The sequence below is a fragment of the Corvus brachyrhynchos genome, unplaced genomic scaffold (assembly GCF_000691975.1).
Source record: "Corvus brachyrhynchos isolate BGI_N302 unplaced genomic scaffold, ASM69197v1 scaffold65, whole genome shotgun sequence".
In the NCBI taxonomy this organism is placed as follows: Eukaryota; Metazoa; Chordata; class Aves; order Passeriformes; family Corvidae; genus Corvus; species Corvus brachyrhynchos.
In genome coordinates this window covers 2832278-2856601 of record NW_008238365.1, presented here as the reverse complement: position 1 = coordinate 2856601, position 24324 = coordinate 2832278, and the positions used below count along the sequence as shown (strand labels likewise).

General features: G+C 49.7%; 1 long non-coding RNA gene across 2 annotated transcripts in view; it reads right to left on the bottom strand.

Moving 5' to 3' along the window:
- The window catches only part of LOC108447125, a 45529-nt gene that overhangs the window by 8689 nt on the left and 12516 nt on the right, over positions 1–24324 (bottom strand). Inside the window, exon 1 of one of the 2 annotated variants that reach the window (XR_001862523.1) lies at positions 4876–5001. The exons of the other annotated variant lie outside the window; for it this stretch is intronic. This is a non-coding gene — a long non-coding RNA (uncharacterized LOC108447125). Of the gene's footprint in view, positions 1–4875; positions 5002–24324 lie in introns of those variants that run through there. 2 annotated transcript variants of the gene reach the window in all.

Below are 24324 nucleotides of genomic sequence, written 5' to 3'. Positions count from 1 at the left end.
CCTTCTACAAGCAGAGACTGGGATGGTCCTTCCACAAGCAGAGACTGAACTTTAAATTTCTTGTTACGGAGTCAGATAGTTAAAGCCTTAAGGACATATTTAGAACTAATAACTGATGTAAATTTCTATAGGATTAATAGTAGAGTTGTTATCTTATCAAACAAAAAGGGGGAATTGTAGATACAAAAATGCTGCTAGCAAGGATTTTCTTGCTATTTTCTAAGTCCGTGAGAGACTTTTCTCTCTCTCAGAAGAGGTAGCAGAGTACGTAAACAACCAAGCCACCTGCAACCTTGAAAAGTCTTGTTTATGGTATAGTAGAAAAATATTTTGACAATGGATGTTTTAGGATTTTAGCCAATCACCCCAAGGGGTGGCTGATCCTTTGTCCAATTAGAAGAAAAAGGTCTATAAAAGAGTTTGTAAAATAATTAAATAAATCAATCTTGCTGCACAATTCCTGCCTGCTGGATCTTCTCTCCTCCTCCTCCTTATGGCTGCGGGATATGGTGATATACCCTAGGGTCCAGGCCTGCGGTAATAATTATTGAGTTATATAAAATCATGGAATGGTTTGGCTTGGAAGGAACCTTAAATCTCATCCCATTCCACCCCCTGCCATGGACACAGACACCTTCCACTGTCCCAGAGTGCTCCAAGCCCCAATGTCCAACCTGGCCTTGGATCCCAGGGATCCAGGGGCAGCCACAGCTGCTCTGGAGTGCCCCACCCTCACAGGGAAGGGTTTCTCCCTAATCTCCAACCTAAACTTCCCCTCTCTAAGTTTGACTCATCTATTCACGTACATTTATTGACTACTTTCAGCCCTAATAAATATCCAAGATGTGTCGCTGAAGGTTCAGATTACATTTTGGATCCAAACTAGGTCACATTTGCTTCCAAAGCCAAAAATAAGCTCTTATTCCAAACCCACAGGATAAACAGAAGCCTTTCCATCATCATGGAGCATTCTTCAGCCTGATGTTCCTTTCAGAGCACAGACCCTCTCATGCATAAATGCCATGGTAGGACAAGGATTCAGGAGTGGCGGGTTAATGTAATAATGTTTTGCAAAATGAGAAAAATAATCAAATAAGCCCTCAAATGGAAATGTTGGCATTCACTCCCAACAGTGCAGTGTCAAAAAAAGGAGATTATAATTACCTCTAAGGCTCACAACAGCAAATGCAGTTTCCCACAGGAGTTTTACCTCCATAAATTAAAAAATATCCTAATTCACAGGTATTGGCTCCATTAAGCCCTATGGAAATCCTGCCACAGTCCCACAAACTCTAAAGCTCATAATCCCCCCCTCAGACCTTGTAGCACTTGGGAGGTCTCCCGAGCCGAGGAGCAGGGAAAGCCTTTCTCCAGGGAAATTGTCTCCTCATGACTGCAGCGGATTAATGTGCGCAGATCAGCTCCTGCAGGACCCTCTGGGAACCCTCAGCTGCAGGGTCTCAGAGCACATTTCAGCTATCACAGAACACAGGGTGATAATCCCTCCTGCAACACCCACAGTCCTGACTAAACACGAGAGGAGAGACCTGAATTTCCAGGAATGGGGCCTGGGCTCGGCTCAGGTGCTGGTTTTGCTCCTTAGTGAGACTCCATGAAGCAGTACCAGTATCAATCAATGCCGTTTTTTGGTTACTTCATTCGTGTTGTGCAACCCAAGGTGAAGGATCCCACCCTGCCCCTTTATCCCCACGGTATTTTCTAGCAACTGGACATAACCAGGGATGGGGTTGGACTCAGGAATCTCATGGGACTGCTGGTTCTCTGCTTTCACTCTGAGATATAGCTGATGGGTTCAGAATCTTTTCGAACAAGTCCCTCGTGCACCTTGATCCAGAGACCAGTTTTGGTGCTGTGGCTTCCCAGTAACCCCTCATGTTCTGCAGTTGCTCCCAAATTGGCAATCCCCTTTTAAAACCCCCCCAGTTTTATCATTTGCCTTTAAGATCAGGGCTGTGGAATTAAACAAAACCCACAGCAAAACAGAAGCATCTCCCTGTTCCTTACCCTTTCCCTGCTGACCTGTGGAATTTGCAGGTAATTGTGTGGCTTCTTCTCCTTTGCCTCAGCTCCAACCACAGCCACAGCACTAATAAATGTATTTACAAGTGGTTTTTGCTCACCCCATTGAATCACCATGCCCGGGGTGTGCTTCCAGGTCCTGACTTCCCCTTGGGATTTTGGGAAAGGGCTGGCTGCTGGCCACGGTCTCTTATTTAACCACCCAGCCTTACCCTGCTCTTTCATTTGCAAACCCACAAGGGTGTGTGAAGAGTTTGAGTCATCTCTGAGTCAGCCCCTCTCAGCACACAAAACCGGAGGCCAGCAGCTGGAGAAAGGGAATTATTCTGGATGACGGAGAGTAAATTGTCCTGGCACGAAGGCCTGAGGCTCCAGGCACGATCAGTCCTTGCAGAGGTTACTTTATTTAAGGGGAGACTGAATTTAAAGGGGGAAACATGAAGAGAGGGGAAATGATGGATCTTTGCCTACAGACCCCAAGGAACAGCCACCATACTGCAGCCTCCCCCTCTGGAAGCCCCAGCGATGGTGTCAGGCAGCTGAGGGAGCAGCAGGACCTGAAGGGATCCCTCCTGGTGCTGCTGAGCCAGAAAACATCCCAGATACCTTAGAAACAGGGAATGGTTTGGGCTGGGAGGGACCTTAAAGATGGTCTCATTCCAAACACCGCCATGGGGGGTTGATTTGATCTTACTGTGATCAGAGAGGTTGTGAGAGCAGTGAGCTCATGGGGAAGGGCAAAATGGTGGAGCAGGAAAGATCCACAAGCTTTTGGGCTAAAAGCCTCTCGGGGGTGGCTACAGGAAGATGCTGCAGGTGGAAGGAATGACAGAGCAGAAGGGTCTCTGCAATGGGGAGCGAGTGGGAACCAGTGCTGGAGAGCCACTGGAGCCAAGAGCACAGCACAGGCTTCGTTGCTGGCATTGATTTTCCATGGAAAGCATTTAGCCCTGATTGCAGCAGGTGTCAGAACAAACCCCTTCAATTAGATCAAGAGAGAGAGACTCGATGGGGAGGATGAGAAAATCAAGAGAAGCCATTTCATGCCAGACCCGCTTGGATCTGGCTCTGCTGGGCCTCAGGCCCTGACAGATCCCAGCTCATCCCACTGGAGTGTTTGATTCCAGGTCACCGTCCTTGTTCCTCCTGCTCTTCTCCTCTGCTGCAGATTTCTGATACTTAGGAAATAACCAGCTGGAGCAAAACTTCCATTTTGTCAGCTTTCCTCATTACTGCTTCTTGGGATTTTAAGTCTTCAGGCATCTGATAAATAAAAATCCTGCCTTTCCCACACAGCTCTGTGTCCTACACCCACCAACAAGCGAAAATAATCATTTTCTTATACGAAAACAAAAGTATAATCAAATAGTGTTTTTCTAGATGCCTGCTCACACTCCATGGTAGGAATTAATTCCAGAGAGAATCTTGCTGAACTCCAAGGCCTGACAAACTTTTCATCCTGTAATCATTTTTCAGAGGAAGGGAAAACAAAATACATAAAACAGACAAATGGAAATATCACTAATCCCATCATGGCCGTAGAGGAAAGGGTAATAAAGAGAAAGATGACAGAGTGGAATTGTTCCACAGTGAATTTTCAGCTCAAGTTCTTTATCTCCTGAGCTTTCCAGCCCACTGCCTCACCTGGAGCTCTGCTGATGGCAGCCAAAGGTCTGCTTCCACTTCCAGGAGCTTTTGCCATCCCTGAGAGATTGTGCTGGAGCAGCAGAACAGCACAAAGTGGGGAGAAACAGCTGGAGATGCCACCACCATTCAGAACACAGGAAGATTTTGGGGTTCAGACTGAAAGAAGGGGATTTTGGTTGGATAAATAGAAGAAATTGCTCCCTGTGAGGGTGGTGAGGCCCTGGCACAGGGTGCCCAGAGCAGCTGCAGCTGCCCCATGATCCCTGGGAGTGTCCAAGGCCAGGCTGGACGGGGCTTGGAACATTCTGGGACAGTGGAAGGTGTCCCTGCCCATGGCAGGGGGTGGAATGGGATGAGCTTTAAGGTCTCTCCTAACCCAAACCATTCCATGATTCTGTGATTTGTGGATTTTTGTTGAGTTGTTGAGTTTGTTAATACAGGATCCCAGAATCATTAAGGTTGGAGAAGGCCTCCAGGATCAAGTCCCACCACGCCCACTAAACCTCATTGTGACATAAGGAAGACAATTCCCAGCTTCCATAGAGGAAGGAAATCCCCAACTTTGGTGGCATTGGAAAATTTTAGGAGCATTAAAAGCCTCCACAGTGAGCATTAGACACTCACCCCATTTACACTGTGCACAGTAGAACTGGACTTAAACCCTGGCTTTACTGTGAGTAAAATGCTGAAATGCTTAGATGGACTGAGGTTCTTCACAAGGAACAGAATCTCTCCTTTCGTACCACAGCCTCAATAAAACATCACTGATTCAGCTCCAGCCACGAGCCACCATTCAGGCAGTCCAGCAATTGAGCTGTGGCCATCTCGTCTTCCTCTCTGGAGTCTGTGGCTGGCAGAGGAGCTGAGCTGCAAAGAAATTACCCCTCCTCCAAAAAAACCCACCCCAAACCCCTCAAATCAACCCCCAAAAACTAATTTTGTGATAGTCAGCAACCAACCCTGTCAGCAAACTTTTCACATCCACCAATTATAGCTCAGCCCCCCCTCACTGTCACTCAAGTATCACCTACAAGATCAACCAAACCTTTATCCAAGTGTTTGGCATCTTTCTTGCAGAAGGATTCAAGGGATCTCATAGAGGAAAGCTGGGTTTAGTTTTATTTTTCTGTTTTAAGTCTTGCTTATTTAAGAATATTTCTCTCAGTGGTTAAACCCTCAGTGTTTTACCTGTTGCAAGGCAGAAAAAGCAGCACCGCTTGCTCAGGAAAGTAGCTAAAAAAACTCCCAGGGGTCCAGATGATTTATTCTCTCTTTGGTCCTTCAGACTCCTATTAAAAAATGGGTGAAGTTTAGCACTCTGAAAATTAATTGCTGACAACTTCCTGCTATGATGTATCTCTCCAGAGGTTTTGCTGGCAACTGAGAGTTGCTGCTCTGCACATCTGTACTAAACACTGTCTGCTGGCCATAAATCCCACCCGCTCCCCCTAGCCATGTGTGCCTCATGTCCCATATATATTCTAAATGGGAGTGAGAGCCAGCTGGAGAGGCAGGGGGGGAGGGGAATTAGCCAGGCAGGCGGTTCCCAGCCAGCCACAGAGCCCCAGCACTGGGCAGTGGCTCCAGCTAACAAGGAGGGCGAGGCAGAGACAGCCAGAGCTTTATTGATGATTTGAGACGACCATCAGAAAGCCCAAACAATAAAATCACTGGAGTTGCTGCTTCATGCATGCAGGCTAAACCTCCTCCAGCTTTCCCCATCATTTCATTTCCCCCCCCTCGCCTTCAGGTAAAAGGGAAAAGCTGTTTTTGAAATAAATCTTATTTTGAAATAAAAAACCAGTGATGCCACCACCAAGCGCAACCTGTCAAACTCCAGGCTCAGAGAGCTCAGAACTCCTTTTGTTCTTTTGAATGGGGCAGGAAAAGAGGTAATGCATGAAAAATGGAACAAGGTGTCAGTATTTATATCCACAAAGCCAAGGCAAAGGAACAGCTCCTTGATAATGGCTTTCCTGCCGCCAGCCTGGGAGTCCTCAAAGGGAGGGATAAAAGCAGAGCATGATCCAAGCAGCTCAGCTCGTGCAGAGGAAGAAGCTCATCTGAGACGCGTTATTTGCCAAGCATGACCTTTGTTGGCTTGATGGGAATCTCACGAGCTGGAGGTCTAAAGGTCTTTGGCACCTGGGAGGGGGAGCAGCACCCTTCACACGTGTGGATTGTCAGCCACACCACAACCATTGTTTCAGTTTTCTCTCTCATTAAGAGCCGATCCTTTTGCAGGTGAGGAGAAATGAGCAGAAAAACGTGGATATACCTCGGATTGATATTTTTGACTTGGCTACTCTGAGTTATTTCGATTTCCTCATCCCACCTCTGGCAGAGCTGGCACTGCAGTTCCAGGAGGGAATCACTGCTCCCACTCAACTGCCAAAAACTGAGCGCTCTCTTCCTCATGCGCCGTGTTAAAATCCTTTCTCAACAGCTCGGGACCCACAGCTTGGTGCAGTTGGGAGTGGAGCCTCAGGGAAGCATCACCCACGCCCTGCAGAGGCAAAGCAGGGCTCCAAAGTCTCCATTGCTGAGTTTATTTTAAGGATAAGATCTTGCTCTCCCTTGCAGAAAGCAGACGCAATGAGGACATCAACCAGCAGGGAGGAAGGGTTGTTTAGTGTGTAAACAGGAATAATGATATTAAAACGAGTAATGGAGAGTTCAAGCGGAATATTGGGGGAAATATCCACCACGGAGAATCACTGAGCTCTGCCAGTCTCTGATGGGGAAAACACTCCTTGGCATGGTGAAAGCATCAGCCCTCCCTGCTCCAAAGCTTGCCCCAAAGACAGAATTTTCGGTCAAGCCAAGCGCCACGAGCCCTCCCAGCCTGTGCCATCCCTGTTTCCAGGGCTGAGGAGACAAGGGGGGTCTGGATCTCCTTCTCCTGCTCTCTTGGTGTTTTCTTTAAGGTGAACAGCTCCTGCCTTTCCTACCTGCAAACTCTGCAGTGTTTTCCAGCAAGAGCTGCCCCAGGAATATAAACCAGGCAGATTCGTGCAGAAAGAATGACAGGATTAAGTTTTGTTTTGTGTTTCCTTCCTCTCAGGTGCTCTCGATGCCAAGAAGAGATGCAGATCCAGAAGGAGCGGAATATGACTCCACGATAAAACAACAATAGGTTGTATTGAACCATTTTAGGAGCGAGAGTAAATTTACAAAGAAAAAAAGAACCAACTTAAAATATAAATAGTTATAGCAGGAGCACATCCCAAGGAAGCAGATGGTACAGCCTGTTTCACTCATTAGTTTTCAGACCCAGATGTAGAAATTAGAAGTGATAAACAGCGTTTCTCCTTCAGGATTCAAAAGTGTTTGAAACACTGGAACAGAGCTGAGTAATTGCAGGGGAACATTCACAGAGGGATCTGAAGTCACTATTTCCGCACAGTGTGGTTTTTGTCTTTTCAAGTGAGTAGTGATAGGCCACGTTCCTTCATATGAGAAGGAAAATAGAATCAGGAGATCATGGAATGGTTTGGGTTGGAAGGGAATGTAAAGGTCATCCATTTCCATCCCCCTACCATGGGCAGGGATACCTTCCACCAGACCAGGGTGCTCCAAGCCCTGTCCAACCTGGCCTGGGACACTTCCAGGGATGGGACAGCCACAGCTTCTCTGGGAATTCCATGCCAACCCCTCACCACCCTCACAGGGAAGAATTCCTTCCCAATATCCCATCTAACCCTGCCCTCTGGCAGTGGGAGCCCACTGCCCCTTGTCCTGCCACTCCAGTTCCTGACATGGAGTCAGTTAGAATCCATCTCATTCTGATTTTCAGTTAGCATTTTTTATTATCTGCTTATTTATTCCTTTCCTTTGTCCCCACACACTGCCCAGGCTCTCTGAAGGATGCTGTCACACTGGACCGGCTGAAGCTTGGGAGATCCACAGGCATCCCGTCACCCCCAGACAGAGCCCCAGTTCCTGATCCCCTCTATCTGCAACACATTCCCCCAGCTCTCTGATCAGCTCACAAGAATTAATCAATCTCCAGCTCCTGTTTTGTAGAGCAGACAAAACAAAACATTGCTATTCCCATTTCTCTCTTGGCTCACAGATGGTCTGTGACTCCACAGGAGCATTAACAACCCCACCAGGCCCCCCAACCATCCATTATTCAGGGAGGGGAAGTGAGAGGCAGGGTTTAAACTTTCCCCAAATTCATGGCTGTGCCTGCAATAATGACTTTGCAAAGGCAAGAGGAAGCAGAATTGTTCAGAACGATCTTCTCCCAGCCCAAATGCACAGAGAGGGAATCACAGAATCGTTAAGGTTGGAAAAAACCTCCAAGATCATCAAGTCCAACCTTTGAAAATATTCAAAATCTGCACAGCCTTAGTGCTAACCAAGAGAACTTTCTGCAGCCTTTCAAAAACTATCACAACAGCACTTTTGGGGCAAAAAGCTGCAGTTTGGCATGGAAAGAATTTGTTTCCTTTTGTGTTGGAACAGGCAGTGCAGAAAGAATGGTCTGACATGAACAAAGAAAGGCATTCAGGGTAAGTCAGAAACAAAGAATGGATTTCCTTCCTGGTGGACTGTGAAGCACTACAGGGAAAACAGCACTGCCATGAGGAGAAACGCTAAATCCAAAGATTCTCTGGGAAAATGGCACCTCCAGCTCCAGCATTCAACCATCCCCAGCCCCTCCTGGCTGCAAACCTCCCAGCACAGCTCCCCACATCATAGCAGCCTCTGTGCTCAGGGCACCAGGGAGGAATGGCCTTGGATCCCTGGGAAACCAGGTGCTTCAGGCAATTTATTCTATTTCAAGGAGAAGAGATTCTATGAGAAAAAAAAAAAAATACAGAAATCAATGCTTCTCACTTGAAAAATGGTCACAAGTCATAAATCCCATTTTGTACCAGCACAGCTGGGCTCGGTCTCTGCTCCCTCCCACTCTCCCTGGTTACAGGGGTGTTGAGCTCCTTGATTTCAAACATATTTTAAGGAAGAGCAGACCAGGCTGCTGCCAGCACACTGCTTTGGCTGGGCTGAAGACTTGGAAAAGCAGAGAGCTCAGGACTTCCACCTCCTCTCTCCGGAGCCTCGGGCAGGGCACCCTCAGCAGGGCCTGTGGCAGCAGCACAGCCCAGGCGTGCTCTGGCTCAGTCTGGAACTACACCAGAGACAGAATCACAGGGTTGTGAAGGCTGGAAATGCCCTCCAGAATCATCACGTAATTGATGATTTGACCAAACTGTGCCCTCCAAACCACGCTGTGAGGACTTTGGACACAGGCTGTGCCTCACGGCCACAGCTCTCAGCCCAGCCATTCTGCATCCCCCCACTCAGAGAGTCATTCCCTGCAGCAGCATCCCCTGGCCTAGGAGCAACATCTGCCAAAATATTTCCACAGCCCTTCCAGCAGGCATTCACGAGCCTTTCTGGCACAAATGCACACCTGGAGCCATTTCTGTGAAACCATTTCTTTTTAAACCCAGCAGGAGAGAACAGCTGTATTTTATAGGGTTTAGGCTTTATGGGGAGCAGTGAATTTATTTAATTGCGATGTGGCAAGAGCACAGTTCTGCTCCTCCACTCCAAGGAAAGGCTGGAAAAGTGTCCGAGTGTTGCAGGGCAAATTCCCCAGTGCGTGGGCAGAGCTGGTGACATTACACACGTTCCCTCCTTTATTAAAAGCCTACATTAAACAGGGATTTAATTCCATCTACTGCTCTCAGTCCCCTCCCTGGAGTGCTCCTGTGCAGGTTAAGGTGGGAGGCAGAGCTTGGTTGTGGCACCCAGCCAGGGTGCTGGGCTTGCTCCAACACCGAGGGACCCAAAAGGACCCGCATGTCACGTCTTGAGTTAAAAATTTCAACACTGCAGCTCTGGAGCAATAAAAGAGCAGATGGAAGCAGGAGATCAAAGAGGTTGTGCTGCAGAGAGCTGCTTCCAGGAGAAGTTACTCAGCACCTTTCGACTTGCAAAGCACCTCATTGTGGCAGGAGGGCTGGAACAGAATCCCGGAATCCCAGACTGGGTCAGGTTTATGGGACCACAGAGGGTCACCTGCTCCAGCAGGGCCATCCCAGAGCACAGGGCACTGGAGTGTGTCCAGAGGGCTCTGGAATATCCCAGTGAGGAGACTCCAGCCCCTCTCTGGGCTCTGTTCCAGTGCCCACAGTAAAGTTCTTCCTCGTGTCCAGGTGGAGCTCCCTGGGCTCAGGCCCTGCCCGTGGCTCTGGTGGACGCCCCCTCTCAGCTGGGCCTCCTCTCGAGGCTGAGCAGCCCCAGCTCCCTCAGCCTTCCCTGGGCAGGGAGATGCTCCAGGCCCTTCCTCATCTCCCCAGTGCTCCAGGAGCTCCCTGTCCCTGCTGTGCTGAGGAGCCCAGGAATGGACACAGCAGCCTGAGGACAGCACTGGCCAGGAGATGGGACACTGCAGCTGGGGTCTGAGGTGGTTCGGGATCATCCCCAAGGATTTCAGTCCCAGCACCTGCTGGTGTTCCCATTGCCTTTGGTCTTGCAGCAAATTCAGCTCCAACCTGAGGCCTCACTGACCCCTCAAACCCTCAGCAGAAAACACCCAAACCAAACCCCTGCCCCATCCCTGGAGAGGCCAGCGGGGCTATTTACAGAATATCTGATTGCATCTCTCTTTGCACCCCCCCCTTCCCCATTACCTCATGTCTAGGGCTTGATTTCAATCACAGCCCTATTTTCACATACAGCCCCAGCTATTTTTAGGGCTAAATAAGTAAATGGCTCATAAATAGCTTCTTGATTCCTACCAGTTCATGTTGCTCTTACATGTCCTACTTCTCTCCTCTGAAACTTTTGTCCCTCCCTGGTGACAACGTGTCACAGGGAGCTGTGCCCTTAAGTGTTTTCTAATGAGGGAAGTCAGGGAGGGAGAGGAACCAGGTTCCTGTAATTGCCTCAGCAAAGAGCCCAACATGCACTTAGACACGAGGATTAGGGGGCCTGGGTGACAACTTAATTTCACACCGCTCATGATTAGACCTGGTAGGAAAATTGATTTCTCTCCCTGCACTGCCCACATTCCAGCTCGGAACAAGCCACCCAAACTTTTCACAAAGGATAAATTGATAGAGGGAAATTAATTTCAATTGACACAGCTTGGGTTTTCTTCAGCTAATCAAAGGCAGCCTCCTAATTAAAGCAGTGTGTAAACAGCAGAGGGAAAATGCAACTGCTGTCCTCTCCTGATGCTTCCCACCCGGATGGATTTGCCACACTGCTCAGGCTGCAGGAGGAGGACGTTCTGCTCCGTAAAAGAGTGTGGAATGTTCTGCTGCAGGGTTCTGAACGGAGAGCTGCACCAATAGGGGTGGAGAAAGGAAGGAGCTGTGTGGTTCCTCCTGGGCAGCCGCCAGAAATGTGAATCAAAGTCACAAACCCAGCCTGGGTACCAGAAGTTGGGGCAAGGGTTGGCTGGGAGTCGGAATATTTGACACTGCACAGGTTTCCAGCTGGGAAATAGGGACAAGCCCCCTTCCCTGCCAGTGCTGCTGGGAAATCTGCCCTGGCAGATGTGTGGCACTCAGGGACAGTTCTGCCACTCTAGGCTGGACCATTTTAGCCCCTCAGCATTGAGCATCTCCCACAACGTCCATCCCAACCACCCAGCTGCAGCAGCAAGTTTCTAACCCCATATCCAAAGTTCTGTGATCCCATTGCTTATTTTAGGTCAACCTTCTTTAAAGAAGCCCAGCCTGACCCCCAAAACAGGGTGAGAGCAGCCTCCCCTACCCCTGAGACCTTCAGGGGACTTAAAAAACTTCAAACACTGAAAAATACACCAAGCAGCAGCCAGGCCAGGAGAAGAAACGTGTTAATAATGATGACAGCAATAAAGCTGCAGCACGATCTGCTGCTCGGTGCCACGCATTTGGTTGGAGTTAATCTTATTTGCTTTCGGAGGGTTTCTCGGGTTTTCAATAAGCAGAACATGAAAGCAGTGACAGCTTCAGCAGGTGCCTCGTTCCAGCAGGGAAATCCTGCTCTGGCAGTGAAGTGCTCAAACCACAAGAATATTCTGTGTAGACTCCCCAGCACAGGCTGTTCCCACCTTTCCCTGTGCTTCCATCCCATCCCTAGGGGAGGGTCCCCGGGGTCACCCCAGCTCTGTTTTGAGGTGGGCTGAGCAATCCCCACTGCAATTCTCTGCTGACCCAGAACCCCTCAGCTGCCCCAGGGCTCCCCCAAATCACAGTGACACAGTTTCACAAGTTCTGGCACTGTGCACAATGGAGAAAAAAACCCAAACAACTCACGGCCACGGAGTCTCCAGAAACATTTTGGGGACTGCAGGAAGTACAGGCAGCTGCTGTTATGTCTCATCTGAGCTCCCTGTCCCAGAAAAGGGTTATCAACAACTTTTCAGGTGACAACTTGATTTGTATATTTATTCTTAAATACAGAGAGCTCTCCTAGAGAGGTGCCAAGTGACATTTGAAGTGGCATCCTTCTTAAGCTGAGAAGGACTGCTCTATAGTTTGCAACTTACTGTAGATATTTGCTTGTCAGGGAAGGCTACAAACCTATTTTAATTAAAAGTGGGGCTGGGGACTGGCAGCTGAACTGAGCTGTTTTGAAAAGAAGTGCTGAGAAGAGTCTGAAATGAGTTTTAAGTTTCTAAAATAGCCCCATGTTTTATATCAAAGGGAAGAAGGAACATCCCTCAATGGCATTTTACACAGTCACTGCAGGACAATGGACTGAAAGGCGAAGGTTCAGAATAATTCCACTGGGAATTAACCCTCCTGTGGGATGTTTGTTTTATCAGCCTGATGCCCAAGGCTCCTTACACTCACATTGTGTCTCCAACAGGCACAAATCCCCTTCCTCCCCCTAGCCATCAGAACCACGGGGCAGGGAGAGGGAGAAGAAAATTGGTTTGATTTGATACACTTAAACTGAATTTGGCATTTTAAGGAACAGCTGCACTTTTCCATGGACAATGAGTTGAAAGTGAAGCCCTGGGCTTCCCTGAGCAGCATCCTAAGGGGAAAGGGAGGAATGTCATCTACTGCTGTCCTTTGATGACCCCAAAACCAGGGCTGTGGGCCACCAGTGACTCTGTGCCTGTCACAGTTTGGCCACAGCTGCTCCTACAAAAACATCTTGCACCAGCTCTCCAAGCACCACCTAATTGAAACATAAAAACACACTCCAGATTTTTTATAGCAGATACAAATACTGCTTCTCCTCCTGGAACATTTGAACGTTCAGGAGGAGAGCGTGGATCAATAATTCTTCTATTAGATAATTGAAACCTGCCTCTTGATTTACACTAATGCACTTGTTAAGCAATAAGTGATGTGGCTGTGGGCAGGCCCGCAGTGCTGGAGCTGGGCTTTGATTCATGGGCTGGGAGCAAGTGAGGGGCTGGCCCAGCTCAGCTCAGCCAAGCCCAGCTTTGCTTTTTAGAGGGCTTTACCCACCCAACATCTGCCTGGGCAGCTGGAGCCATCAGGGCTCCTCAGGGCAATAAGCTCTGACTCTTGGATTTACTGCATCATTCTTTCTACTTAAATAAAAAGCATTTTTAAACCTCTGCCAGCGACCAAAGAGCCCAAAGGAGGCTCCTTCAGGCAGCCCTGGTGCTGATTCCCCTTTCACAGCCGCTGCTGACCTTTCACAGCCCCAGGACAGGGCAGGTCCCACATTCAGCTCTTCGATCCAGGAACCCCTTTCCCGAGCTCCTCACCCCAAATCCAGAGCAGGAGGGCAGCCCCATGCCCGGCAGGAAGGACAGCCTTGGGAAGTCCTTCCACTGACACACACCAGGCCGTGCCAAGGACCAGCACTCAGCCAAGCAGTTAGGTTCATCAAAGATAAACACTTTGGCACTGCCTGGAGGGAGATGGGAATGCCGGGATCACTACGGGACACTGCAGCAGCTCAGCCCTGGCTCGGGGCTCGCTCAAGGCAGAGAGCTCTTGGTGCAGTTCTCATTGACTGCATCACTCCTGGCTCGAACTCTGTGAAAAGTTCAGCTCAATTGTACTTTGTGGAAAGTTAAGCCATAATCAATGCATGAGCAGGCAGCCTGGTTCTGCTCCAGCACAAGCACGATTAATTCCCATCGGATGGGAAGCAGCAGGATCTGTCTTGCACTCATTAGCGCGTTACTCAGCTCCTCAAGGAGCAAACACTTCATGTGCCATTTTTGGTCAGAACTGCCTGATCAGTCATCCCCAGTGCCTCAGGGGAAGTCATGAATGTAGGACTTTTGCTCGCTAGAAGGGGTGGTTGGAAACCTGATGCTCCAAGGTCTGCCCACAACAGGAAACAAAAGCTGCCAGAAAGGTTCACCTCGAGCTGGCTCATGAATCACCTGCAGCAGGAAAGGACCTTCAAAGGCTGTGCCCAGAGGCGCTGGCAAGCACAGCTACACAAACAAGGCTGAGAAGAGCAGCTCCAAAGAGCCACCTGAGCTGTGTGGCTTCACCCCAGCCTTGCCTTTGCCTTGTTTACCCAGCAGCTTGTCTGTAACCAGAGTGGATAACGGAGTAAATCCCTTCAATTACACTTGCTGGGGCAGAGAAATGGTGACCTGTGGAGCACAGCTCACCCTCTGCCTGCCAGCACAGCCTCCAGCTCCTCCAGAGGGTCCCACCACCCTGGATTCACTGGGGGACAACGGGAGGACAATGCCATTATTTTACTGCCCTCTGATAACAACATGCAAATGTGCTCAAGCGTTAAGTGAAGCTGCCAGGCAGCCATGGGAGGTGTAATTAATCCCTTGCTTATTAAAGCCTCTGGCATCTTAAAGAAATGCTGACAGCATTCCACGAGCAGTCATTCCCTAAGTGTGAGTCCTTCCCCAGCCCCTCCTCACGGTTTACCCCAAGCAGGAGGCATCCAAGGGCCTGGCTTGGGAGATGTGGGCTTTTAATTAAAGCAAGGTGGGTTTGGGACACATGGCAGAAATGTCACCAGCTCAGGGCCCACCCATTCCACCTGAGGGGAAGGATTCAAATATAGGCCCCTCAGATTATTTGGCCCGGGTTTGTTTAAAGGCTTTTCAGTATTTCGTATTTTCTTCCCTTCCTTTTCTTTCTGAAAAAGGAAAGGACAAAAGGGGAAAAAGTCACCTTTTTCCCCTTTGTAGGACCCCAGTGCTCCCCTCCCACTCCCGCCCAGCCAGGAGATAACCCAGGGATGTTTTCAGATCTCCTCCCACTCCCCTGCTTGTCCAGCAGCAGCTGAAGAAGCACCCACGTGCTCACAGCTCAGGACAAGAAGGTGCAAGGAAATACCCCAAGGAAAGTTGGATAAATGGAGCCAGTGGAGAGTCTGTGCTGGGCTCCCCTCACAGCACCCAAGCCCTCCCAGCACGGCAGGCACCAGCGATTGCACCAGCCTGGAGAGCTTCCAGCTGGTGCCGAAGCCCAGCTGGACACAGTTATCTCAGTCTAAGCCTAATTGTGCACAAAAAAATAAATCTGAAAAGCAAAAATCTGCATGTGCTTCAGTGACCAACTACTGTGAGCAGACGGGGCCAGGGGATCTCTTCACGTTCTTTGCTTCAGCAACTGCAAGTAAATGCATCAACATCTCCTCAAGAACAGAGCAGGAGTCAGGACAAGTCCCTGCAGCTGCAGAAAGATGTGGGAAGATCCCAGCAGACTGTGCAGGCTTTATGTCTCAGCAAGGAATGAGGGAGGTTATAGTGACAATTAAAAACGGAGAGAGCTGGCAGAGCTGCACTTCCCTTCAACAAGGCACAGATCCTGGAGCTAAACAGAGGTATTTTAATGAGAAACCTGCGTTAAGTGAGGTCTGGGCAGCACACAAACAACTGCTGATAAGAACTGAGAACACTGAGGATCCCAGGATGGTTTGGGTTGGGAGGGACTGTGAAGATCATCGTGTTCCACCCCCTGCGATGGGCAAGGACACCTTCCACTATCCCAGATTGTCTAAACAGAGGTATTTTAATGAGAAACCTGCGTTAAGTGAGGTCTGGGCAGCACACAAACAACTGCTGATAAGAACTGAGAACACTGAGGATCCCAGGATGGTTTGGGTTGGGAGGGACTGTGAAGATCATCGTGTTCCACCCCCTGCCATGGGCAAGGACACCTTCCACTATCCCAGATTGTTCCAAGCCCCATCCAGCCTGGCCTTGGACACTTCCAGGGATGGGGGTTCAGTCATTGGCATGGTCAGCCCCAGCCTTCCTGGGAGCATCCTGAGCCAGTGCCCTGCCAGCAGCTGCTGGACAGGGAAGAAGACACCAAAGTCCTTTCCCCTTAATGAGGATTCAATATTAATTGTTGCTGATCTCAGTCAGGGCCAGCAGTGGATCAGCTGAGCTGGAAGGTGTTGATGTGTTGCTCTGGAATGATCTGGCACTGATGGGTCTGACAGGGTGGCACCGAACCCGTGGTGGCAAACACTCCCCCTGCACAGGTCACCTGGGGTGGCAGCACAGCTCTGGGCTTTAAAGGGGCACAGGGACACCAGGGAGGCTGCAGAAGTGGCTTTGTGCCAGGCACGGGGCTCCAGTGCCTGCTCTGCTCTCCCTGAGCCCCCGCCCACACGGAGGAGTTCACAAAAACACCCCCAGGCCTTGCAGACACAATCTGGTCTCCCTTTTTTTTGGACATCCCAGGAGTATCCCTTCCCTGTCACTTTGCTGGATTGGCTTCTGAAGTGATACTTACAGGAGTTATTCATAAAGTGAACAAGGGGTTTCAGAGTCGAACATGAAATTGCTTTTATCCACTGCACAAAATGACAAATCAGGCAGCAGTGCTGATGACTTCCTGGGAAAATCCACCTCCAGGAGGGCTCCATGAAGTTTCCTAATGCAGTCAGAGAAAGCTGCTGGGAAGGAGAGAGGCGAGAAGGGGGTCAGGAAGAGCTACCTGATCTCAAACACGCTCCAGAGCAAGTGTTCTCAGCTTGTTTGCTAATCTCTTGTGACTGATCGCTGAACCAAATCCTCCTTCCTAGACAGAGAAGAAAAAAACCCACAAGGGCAACACTTCAACAATAAATAGGATGTCAATTAAACACGAGAGCATTCACCTGCACAACCAGCTCGAGGATGAGCCATTGATTCTCCCACCTGAGCCTGGACTCATCCACACCTCTGGTTGCTGTGATGATGTGTCTGAAACCCCCAGCAGGCAGAGAACAGCTTACACAATGAGGTCACGGTGCATCTCCTCTTAGCTAATTGTTTCTTTTTATTTAGATAAATAAATAACAACTGTCACTGTGGCCTGCAAATGGATTTGATGAGAAAAATCTATGGGATGAGTTAATTCACAGAGCAGATCCCAAGGCTCCATCCCTGCCCCACCGTGTCTGGCTGAGCAAAGGCAGCTCAGATCACCTGGACATTTTACAACTCTCCTATGGGAGGAGTGTAACTCCTCAGATTTTTGTTGAAAGCCAGAACTCAGGACTTTCTTAAAAGGAAGTCCCTTGTACAAATGGAGGCTCTGTCCCTTCAGCCTTGAGCAGGGACCCCATCCAGCCCTGGCCAGTTTGCATTGCCCAGAGGTGGGGCTGGGATTCCCTGCTCCAGAGCTCCTTCTCCTACCTCCAGCTTAGTAAAAACTCATCCACCTTGGAGCGTGGGCTTTCAGAGCTTCACCAGGAGAGACTGACAGAGCTTCACTGAAAGGAAGTGCCTGGCTGCAGACAGAGCCTTGCTGGAGCCTTCAGCAGATTGATGCCAGGCTCTGCTCTGATCTGTTGGGCACCTTCATTCTGGGCCGTAAAGCGCTTTGGGATGACACTGTCCCTCTGCATGTGCCTGCAGCAACACCCCCGGCCCCTGTCATCCGCCTGGGGATGGTGAGCTGAGCAGACAGATGCACACATGGATTCAAATTGTAGCTCCTGGGCGAGTTGCAAAACACAGGTGGTGATTTCTGGACACTGGATATGTTATCTGCTGAAAAGCAAAAATTACAGTGATCAACCAGAAAGGAGCATTATCGTCCTTCCATCATTCCCCCTCTGGAAACCCTCAACAGGTCAGCTGCTTCTGAGCCTGCCCCGATCAATCACTGCAAGCACTAAAAGCGGGGAGATGTCCTCCTTCCAGCCATTTGTCAAGTGGAACCTGGCAGGTTTTAGTCCTTTTATTAGTTCTGCTTGTGAGAGAAATTCACTTGAAGCCAATGCTTAATGCAGTGAGGACACAGTACATATTTCTGTGGGAGAGAGAGCTGTTACCCAGCCGAATGCAGGGTGGGAAGGGGATTCACAAAGCCCTGGGCTGGAAGAGAGAGGAAGAGAGAAGAAGAGAAATGTGTCCCTTGCCTCAACCTGCTGTTCTGGACACACATTCCTTTATGCTGTACTTCAGCCTCTGCCTGAAATGTATTACAAGTGGGGGAAATTAAGAGTAGGTGTGTGCTGGTGGAAGGAAACAGAGCGAGCCCAGCACAGGCTGTGTGAGCTGCACCTGCTGATTCATCCAGGAGAAATCCTGGATGGAGAGAGAGGACACAGAGGTGCAGCAGGGATGGTGTCACAGGCATCCCACCAGCTTTTCATCCGTCCAAGTCCACACAGACTGCCTGGCATGGATCATTAAAGCTGGAAAAGACTTCCAGGGTCATCAAGCCCAACCTCTGACCTAATACCCCATGGCCACTAAACCGCATCATGAAGTGCCACATCCCTGTGTCCCTCCAATGTGGCTTTTCCCAGTGTTACACGTGGCCCCAGAGCAGGATTGGCTGTACCTAAACCCCCTCTAATATTCTTTAAGCCTGGAGAACTCAGGCACAAAGGGATTATCAGAACTGCCCAGAGACCACACAGAGGAGAGCATGTCAAATTTGGGAATGGAGCTTTTATCTCCTAAAAACCTCTCTGGATCAGTGCTCAGTGGTTTACGTCAAACCTTTTTCGGCTGCACAGCAGCTGCTGGAGGGGTTTGGGCTTTCCCCTCCCAGGCATTTACACGGCGCCCGGCACTGCTGCTGCAAACCCAGCACTTTTATAACCTCAAAATGAGCAGTGCTGGATGAACGCTGGGAGAGGAGGAACACAAATGGGACACAGCCCGCCTGGGACTGCTCTCTGCTCCCTCCTTGCTCGCAGCTCTCATTATTTGCCAGCAAGGGCAGCCGTGTTTTCCTCTCTCTCGCTTGTCAGCACGAGCTGACATTTGAGCTGTGCTGATGAGACCTACCAGGATGAGACACATGTTTGTGGTCGCTTTGGGCAACCAGCTGCCAAGGCCTTTAACTGCTCCTTTTTGATTTTCCTGCCCAGTCGAGCTCTGCGCTTCCCTGGCAGTTGGAGCTGTGCTGCCTCCCGGGGATTTGTGCAGGAGCAGGGGCTGCTCTCACCTCAGCCAGGCTCTGCTCTGCTCTGGGAAGGGGCTGATACTTTGTTTGGGGGGGCAGGGATGCTGGCTGAACCCAGGGGTGGCTGTGTCCTGCTGTACACTCAGTTTTTGGGGAGCACAGCCATGCTCAGCTGGCTCTGTCCCAGTGGCTCCATCTCCTGCAATCCCGGTTAGTGCCGTCCCTTTCTGCCCTGAGGCACATGAGAACATTGTCAGGATAAGCTCCAGCAGAAGCTGTGATCGTGATGCCACTCTTGGCACAATGTCACTCTCCCACTTGTCCCAGTGGCGCTCTCCCAGTGGGAAACTGGCCGGTCCCCTGGGACTGACTGGGCAGAGAGAGGACTCTGCACAGGGACAAGGCTCCAAACCCCATCCCCTGGCTCTGGTGCAGCACTTGGACAATGTTTGACATCAAACTCTGTCTGAGCTGCCATCAATCACCAAATTCACAGTGCCTGAGTGAGCCACGTGTCACATCCCGGACCCTGTCACATCCCAGATCCTGTCACATCCCGGACTCTGTCACATTTGGGATCCTGTCACATTCTGGACCCTGTCACATTTTGGATCCTGTCACATTCCGGACCCTGTCACATTTTGGATCCTGTCACGTTCCAGATCCTGTCACATCCCAGGTCCTGTCACAGACAGGATCCTGTCACATCCCAGATCCTGTCACATTTTGGACCCTGTCACATTTTGGATCCTGTCACATCCTGGATCCTGTCACATCCTGGACCCTGTCACATCCCGGACCCTGTCACATCCTGGACCCTGTCACATTTTGGATCCTGTCACATTTTGGACCCTGTCACATTTTGGATCCTGTCACATCCCGGATCCTGTCACATCCTGGACCCTGTCACATTTTGGACCCTGTCACATCCCGGACCCTGTCACATCCTGGATCCTGTCGCAACCTGGTTCCTGTCACATTCTGGACCCTGTCACATCCCGGACCCTGTCACATCCCGGATCCTGTCACATTTTGGATCCCGTCACATCCCGGATCCTGTCACATCCCAGATCAGTGGTGCTGCTGCCCTAACAGGGGTTTGCAGCCACAAACAATTTGGGCCTGGCTTGATTCTGCTTTGCACATTCCCTGACAATTTATATCAGTGCATAAACCAGAAATAAAGCAGAAATACTCATTTCTCTTTCATGGACAGGTTTCATATTCATTTTGCAGGAGTAAAAATGAAACACAAGATGTGAGATGAAGGTGGTTTTAAGGCAGACATCCCAGATCGTTTAATCCAGTGGAAGTGTGACCAGCTGCCACCTGTGTTGAAGGAAGTCCCACACCTTGTGACCCAAGAGAGAGTGGAACATCCAAATGAAAAAGATGAACCCACAGCATCCCAGACCATCTTCCTTATGTCCATCCTGCTCTGATACTCCCAGAAAAGGCAAATAAACATAACAGTAAAATCCAATGTGCCCTGTGTGGACACTGATGTGTGTCACAGAGCGAGGACAGCTTGTTTTTCCCAGTATAAAGCGCTACTCGGAGCTGTGAACGATTTCTGAACTGGAGCTGTTCTAATTAGTGAGGAACATTTAGGTCAATTACAACAGCGTGCTGGCCACTACAATTACTGTTATTAATTGTATTCGATTACACATTTGCAGCTATTAAGTACAGTATCTCTCGAGTACCTGTGTGGGGTTTGAACTCAGCAGAAAACAGGGAAAAGTATTTAACACAGAGAAATGGCCAGGTAATGCCAGGCTAAATCCACCCCAGCCCCATGCATCATTTATCTCCTCTCTGCGTGTGCCTGGCTGATCCAGCACATGAGAGACTCAAAGGATTTGTTTTCCTTCATCCTCTTTTCTCTCTGGACCAAAGCCCTCTTTCCTCAGCTGTCCTGAACACGCTGAGGCTGCTCGACTGCCCGGGCACGTGGGCAGCTCCTCACAAGGGCAGGACAGGTGATTTATCTCTCTCACAGGTGCCCATGATGCCTTTTCCTGGTCTTAAAATCAAGAGTCAAACATGGTTAGAAGGGGAAAAGGGATTTTACCTTGGGATTTATTTTAAGGATCCTTAGGTGCACACGTCCAGGTCATATGCATCGAGATGCACCCACCGAGTGTGTCCCCAAAGATCGGGTATCTCATTATAGGTGTTACTAATTAGCAGATCTATCAAAGATTCCCCAAGGAGAGACTCGAGTGAGCCCCCCTCCCCAAGGAGCCTTCCCCTGGATGGTTCTATCTTGGTTTACAGAATGTGTTCTGGAGAGGACCTTGGGCTCTGGGACACACTGATCCCTGGCTACGAAGCTTCTAAAATGTTGAGTCTCCTGGCTGAACGAACAAGTCCAAGAATGTAGGCAAGGAGCACTAAGAATACAGGAGTTGTAGGAAGGTATAACAGGGGTATAAAAGAAAGGGCAAAAAAATCTTCATGGCACCACCCAGAGCAGGAAATCGCTGCTTTGTGGAGGTTCTGGCCCATCTTTCCCATGGCTACAAAGGCTCTTGCATTCCCTCCCCCACAGCCAGGACTTTACACTACTTAAAACAGAAATTCACTTTGAAGAAGTGTTTCTGTGTCCTACGATGTTAAACTGCTAATGGGAAAGGAAATGTATTCATGATTCACTGTATTAAAGCAGCCTTGGAGGAATGCAGATTGTATTTTCCCTCTGCAAACATTTGATCATCCCAATAAAGGAGCAGCCCCACCTTTCCCACCAGCTCCGTAAATCACAGGGAATGGAAACAACAGGTTTATGGTTGTCACGACGGTCGTTACTGCGGGGTTTTATGGGTTCTGGAGAGAGGGGGAGCCTGTTTATGGGCACGAGGTGCCTCCTGAAGGACTGCGGGACTCTCTCGAAGTCATCCTGCTGCTCGAGTCTCTGGTTTAATATGGAAATGATCCTCCTGATTCAGCCAGCCCCTGGGCTGTGATCGCATTCCCAGGCAGTCCCGCACAGGCAGGGTATGAGCAGAGCCTCAGTGGGTCCCGCTGGTTTTCCAGCCCTCATGCAAATCCCTGCTCTGGGATCTCATGGCCTAGGGCTGCTGAAGCACCCACACACCTGAGCCCCTTCACGGTACAGCTCTGAGCTGCTTCTGTTACCATTAATTAATTCCATTGATTGGGGTTTGAGCTTACAGCAAGGATCAAGGCCATGTTCCACAGCTGGAGTAGAAGGCAGCTTCAGTCCAGGAGTGGTTTTTATCACCATGTCCCATTCCCTGGGGAGCTGGACACTCATCAGCCACATGCTCTGTATCCCCAGGAATCATAAAATATCCTGAATTGGAAGGGACCCACCAGGATCCTCGAATTCCACCTCTTGGAACCAGCAGAACTCAGGACTTAATTCCTGGGGCCACTCTCAAGGCCGCCTGAGACACCAACAACCCTTTGGGGTTCCCAGGCAGCTTCAGAGGGAGCTGGCAGCGACCACCCCTCGCTTTTCCATCCCCTAAAATGTGCTGCACCCTTTTGTACCTGCAGTTTACTCTCAGCTTCCAAACCTCCAAGGAGACGCTGTCTGCTGCCTGGGCTATAAATAAGGCCAGCCAGTGCTGAGCCAGAACGTGTGGCAGTAATTTGGGTGATGATTTAAGGTCTGAACACTCCTCCCAAAGCCTGCTCACCCTGAGTGACGCTGACACAGCCAGGAGCCCATGGGACAGCACCGCAGGGACCTGTCCCACCGCAGCCCTGGGCTGCGCCCTCTCCACCATCCCTCCCCTCCATCTATCCCTCTGGCTGTAGGAGCTCTTTATTCCTCTACCAGAACATCTTTCCCCCTTTCTCCACAGGATTTCACCCTCTGGAATGACTCTGTACAGTGAAATATCCGTATCGTAACCCTTGGAAATGGTTTCATTTTATTGGAATCTCCTGCCTGTTTTATGGCCAGCTCTGCAGATGAGCTGACAATAAAAGAGGAGGAAGAGGAGCGTTTGAGAGAGGCTGAGCAGCTCCAACCCCTGCCAGCTCAGTGCTTCCCAAGGAAGCACCCAGCATCTGGCAGGATTGAGGTTTTGCACATTTTTTTAAAACGCTCCCCCTGGTTTTTTTGCAGTATAAATTCAGTTTAACAGCAGAGGGAAGGTGCAGTGGTGCTCAGGGCAGGACGTGCTGATGAGCTGAGCCTCGTGCTGCAAGAGCAGCCTCCCTGTCCACCTCGCCTCCTGCCTTTTTTGTGTTTTAATACTTAGGCTTTTCTAAAAATAGCGCCAGTTCTTAGTCCTTGTAACATGGTCTTCATAAAAAGTAGTTCTTAAAGATCTCTTAAAGCTTCGCTTTAGATTTAATAAGCTGGACAAATTTAATAAGCTGGCCATCCCAGGAAATGGGAGAAGAAACCCCCAGCTCCTGGTGCAGGGCTGACCTCAGAGATTGAATACAAACATTCCCCACAGGGTAATGCCAAATGCAGCTGCTTCAGTAAAGTAATGAAGACAATAAATCAGGCACCCATTTAGCACCTTTTCCCCAGTAGCTGCTCTCCATCTTCCACCAGGAAGGGAAGGAATGACAGATGGAAGTCGAGCTGACCCATGGGAACAGTGAAAAGCGCTCCAAACCAGGCTGTGTGAGGAGCTCTCTGCCTGCTTTCCCCAGGCTCAGTGACACCAGCTTTGCATCAGGAAGGTGTTGCTGCACCTGAAATTTGGGTTCCAATCCCACAGTCGCTTCTGAAAGGTTTCCCCCCCATAAGCAGGTGCAGGTATTGGGTTCTCTGACCAGTTCCTCACTGGTGTGACGTCCCAGGCTTGTTCCTGCCCCACTGGAGCCAGGATGGAGAACCAGGAGAGGACCTGACCCAACCTCCTGGGCTATTCCTGAGCTCAATTTAATGGCACTGCCCCTGTTTGCAGTGTCTGTGCATCCTTGCAAGTCACAGATCTGGAGAGGGGGTGCTGAGCAGACCTGTGAGGGACTCAGGCTCGTAGAAATAAATGGCTTCGGAATGAAGACTGTGAAAAGATTAATCTCTTTAAACTTATCAGGAAGGAATTCAAAAGGTAATTTGATTATAGTGCACAACCACTTTCACAGGAGGAAACTATCAGATACTGAGGGCTCTTTAATCTGGCAGAGATGAGCACAGAGAGAATCTCTTAGTGGAAATTAAAGGCAGGCAAATTTGAATTCAAAATAATGGGTGGGTTTTTTTTCAATGGGGTAGTGAATCACTGAACAACCCGGGAGTGTGGACTCGCTGTCAGCTGGGCTTGGATCTCTTTGCAAGACACTTCTTGTAGGGAGAAACTCAGAGAAATCAGCTCAGGGATCTCCAGTCCACAGCCAGAGCAGTGGGGATGACTTTACCCTC